Genomic DNA, 4,217 nt, shown 5'->3' with positions numbered 1-4,217 from the left:
CCACCGGGGGGGGGGGGGTTAGGGCGGCCTGCTCGCTCCGCTCCGGTCGGGGGACTTGGCCCGGGGCGGGGGACAGGCGAGGCCCTAACCCTCGCCCTCCCTCGCTCGCCAGCCAGCCAAGTCCCGGCCGGGGACTTGGCCGGAGGCACCCCGTCCGCCCGGCGCGTCAGCGCCTCCGAGCACGGCGGAGCGCGGAAGGGGGGTCCTTCCCTGGTCCGCCCGGGGGCCGACGTGGACTCCCTGGCTGGGCTTAATAGTCGGGGGCGGGTCCACCGGGAGGGGAGGAGGGGCCTCGGGCCGTCTGGACGGGAGCGAGTCCGGGCCTCGCCTCCTGCCCGTCCCCGGCCGGGTCAACCCCCGGTCCGTGCGGCGGCTCCACGGCCTGGGCTTCCCGTCCAGCGGAGGACACCCCTACTCTCGCCTGATCTTCACCCGGCGAGAGCCCGGGCCGCGGAAGCCGGAGAGAGCCCGGGCCGCGGAAGCCGGAGGGAGCCCGGGCTGCGGAGGCCGGCTGGAGCCCGGGTTGCGGAAGCCGGCGAGATCCCTGGCTGTTCTTCTCTTCCATCCATCCGTCCGTTATTTCATTTGCTGTCTGTATGTACGGAGCCTGTGCCGCGGATGCCGGAGGGAGCCCGGGCCGCGGAAGCCGGAGGGAGCCCGGGCCGCGGAAGCCGGAGAGAGCCCGGGCCGCGGAAGCCGGAGGGAGCCCGGGCTGCGGAAGCCGGCTGGAGCCCGGGTTGCGGAAGCCGGCGAGATCCCTGGCTGTTCTTCTCTTCCATCCATCCGTCCGTTATTTCATTTGCTGTCTGTATGTACGGAGCCCGGGCCGCGGAAGCCGGAGGGAGCCAGGGCTGCGGAAGCCGGCGGGTGCCCGGGCTGCGGTAGCCGGCGAGAGCCCGGGCTGTTCTCCTCTTCCATCCTTCCATTATTTCATTTTCTGTCTGTATGTACGGAGCCCGGGCCGCGGAAGCCGGAGGGAGCCCGGGCCGCGGAAGCCGGAGGGAGCCCGGGCTGCGGAAGCCGGCTGGAGCCCGGGCTGCGGAAGCCGGCGAGATCCCTGGCTGTTCTTCTCTTCCATCCATCCGTCCGTTATTTCATTTGCTGTCTGTATGTACGGAGCCCGGGCCGCGGAAGCCGGAGGGAGCCCGGGCTGCGGAAGCCGGCGGGTGCCCGGGCTGCGGTAGCCGGCGAGAGCCCGGGCTGTTCTCCTCTTCCATCCTTCCATTATTTCATTTTCTGTCTGTATGTACGGAGCCCGGGCCGCGGAAGCCGGAGGGAGCCCGGGCCGCGGAAGCCGGAGGGAGCCCGGGCCGCGGAAGCCGGAGGGAGCCCGGGCTGCGGAAGCCGGCTGGAGCCCGGGCTGCGGAAGCCGGCGAGATCCCTGGCTGTTCTTCTCTTCCATCCATCCGTCCGTTATTTCATTTGCTGTCTGTATGTACGGAGCCCGGGCCGCGGAAGCCGGAGGGAGCCCGGGCTGCGGAAGCCGGCGAGAGCCCGGGCTGTTCTTTTTTTTTTTCCCTTTCATTTATTTCCCCCCACCAGGGTGCGCCGACGAGGGGAGACGCCTCCCCGCCGCCGCCGTACCGGACACATCGCAAATTCACAACGGTGGATTATTATTATTATTTTTTTTTTTACGCGGCCAGCAGGGGGCGCCGCGCGCGCGGACTGGCGCTCGTGAACACTGCATTTAAATCGGTGGTGTGTTTTTGTCTTTTGCCTGGTTTTTTTTTAATCTCAATCGTGTATTACCTCGGCTGGCCAGCGGGGGGCGCCGCGGCGGGGCCACGGGCGGACCGGGTACATTTCATCTGTTTGGGGCGAGTGCTTTTTTGAATTTTTTTTATCTTTTAGTCTCGTTCCGTTCTTCCCTTCAACTGGCCTGCGGGGGGCGCCGTGCGCGCGGACCGGCGTCCACCCCTGGCCGCTCCGGGACTTTGCATTCAAATGGGTGGGGTGTTTTTCATTTTTTGCCCTTTTTTTTCACTTCCCCCCTCTCAATCGTGTATTACCTCGGCTGGCCAGCGGGGGGCGCCGCGGCGGGGACACGGGCGGACCGGGTACATTTCATCTGTTTGGGGCGAGTGCTTTTTTGAAATTTTTTTATCTTTTAGTCTCGTTCCATTCTTCCCTTCAACTGGCCTGCGGGGGGCGCCGTGCGCGCGGACCGGCGTCCACCCCTGGCCGCTCCGGGACTTTGCATTCAAATGGGTGGGGTGTTTTTCATTTTTTGCCCTTTTTTTTCACTCCCCCCCTCTCAATCGTGTATTACCTCGGCTGGCCAGCGGGGGGCGCCGCGGCGGGGACACGGGGGAGGGTTCATCCGGGCGGACCGGGTACCTTTCGTCTGTTTGGGGCGAGTGCTTTTTTGAAATTTTTTTCATTTTATTTTTGTCATCCCTTCGACCGGCCAGCGGGGGGTGCCGCGCGCGCGGACCGGCGGAGCCCGGGGCCCTGCGTCCCACTTACTTTCGCCCGACGGGAATCGTTTCTTTTGTTTTTATCCGAGAGGACACACGGAATCTGCACCCCCCGCAGTGGCGTCAGGCGGCCACCGGGGGGCGCCGCGGCGGGGATCGGGGGGGGGCGCCCGGGAGCCGCCTGCCCGTCCGCTGGGCCAAGGGGGCCGGGGCGGGTCACGCGCCGCCGTTCCCCCCCGATCGTCTCGCTCCGAGCCGCCTCTGGCCACCGGGGGGCGCCGTCGGGTGGCGCGGGGGCGCCCCCGCCGCCCGCCGCCTCCCCCCGCACGCGTCGGGCCTCCCCCCGGGCCCCCGCGGGCCGGGGGACGCGGCCGGCGAGCGTCGGACTCCAGCGCGGAAGTGTCGCGGATGAGTGCGGACCGGGGCGCCCGCGGCCCAGCGGCACTTCCAGGGGCTCGGGGAGGAGATGGTTGAAGCCTGGGTGAAGCGCGCCCTCGGCCGTCCGTGTCGCTACCCGCCGGAGAACACCTCCGCCGGATCAGTAGGTACCAACGAGGCGAGCGAGAGAGCCGGGACTCTGTCCGGGGCCGAAAAGCCTGTTTCCCTGGAGCTTTTGCGAAAGGACCCGTGACAGAAGATGCGCGGAGCTCAGAGATCAGCATGGGCAGGGCCTTCTTGCATCCGATTTTGCCCAGGCAGGGCTCCAGGAACCGGGTTACAAAAAGCAAAAAGCCCTGGAGCTCAAACGAAAGGTTTAGTGACAAGATAGCCGTGGAGCTCCGATAACAGCATGGCAGGACCAGGATGGGGCCTATAAAGGGTCCACGGCGGGCATCCGTTGGAGCCCGACGTACGGGCCGGGCACGTCTCCTTCTCCCCCGGAGGCAGCGCCCCCCAGCGGGCCAAATCGGGTACTGCAATTTGTGGAAGTTTCGCAGATGAGTGCGGACCGGTGTGCCTCAGGCTGGGAGGCACTTCCAAGGCCTCGGAGAAAAATTGCAGGGCGCGCCGCAAAAGTGTCGCGCGCGCCTCCCGTCCCACTACGTCCGAGAGGACCCCCTGAGCGAGATTTACAGGTGGCGGATGGATTACGGTATGGAAACAGTGAACCAAATGATTTTTGGAGCTCCGGCGAATGGGTTTGTGAGAGGATAGCTGTGGAGCTCCGATATCAGCATGGGCAGGACCATCTCCCCGATGGGGCCTATAAAGGGTCAAGATGGGTGTCCGTTGGAGCCCGACGTACGGCCTGGGCACGTCTCCTTCTCCCCCGGAGGCAGCGCCCCCCAGCGGGCCAAATCGGGTACTGCAATTTGTGGAAGTTTCGGCGATGAGTGCGGACAGGTGTTCCTCAGGCTGGGAGGCACTTCCAAGGCATCGGAGAAAAATTGCAGGGCGCACCGCGAAAGTGTCGCGCGCGCCTCCCGTCCCACGACGTCCGAGAGGACCCCCTGAGCGAGATTTACAGGTGGCGGATGGATTACGGTATGGAAACAGTGAACCGAATGAAAATTGCTCTTTTCTTTCAGCAACCCGATCGATGTGGCACCCCGCGCCCCGGCGGGGAGGGACGATCGCTCGGCCGGAACCCAGGGGTCTCGGCCGGCTCAAGGCGAACCCGACCCTCCCTCTGCCCACGGCGCGCCCGGAACCTCTCGGCCCGGAGAGGGCGTCCGGTCCCCAGGCGTCCGCCCGATCGCTCCGGTTTCCGGAGCCGGGCGGGCCCCGCACCCGTACCCCGTGCGGCGCGGTCTGCTCCGTCCGCCGGCACCCGCAGGCGTCTGATGCCGCCAGGGG

The sequence above is a fragment of the Pseudophryne corroboree genome, chromosome 1, assembly GCF_028390025.1.
Source record: "Pseudophryne corroboree isolate aPseCor3 chromosome 1, aPseCor3.hap2, whole genome shotgun sequence".
In the NCBI taxonomy this organism is placed as follows: Eukaryota; Metazoa; Chordata; class Amphibia; order Anura; family Myobatrachidae; genus Pseudophryne; species Pseudophryne corroboree.
This window is presented reverse-complemented; position numbering follows the sequence as displayed.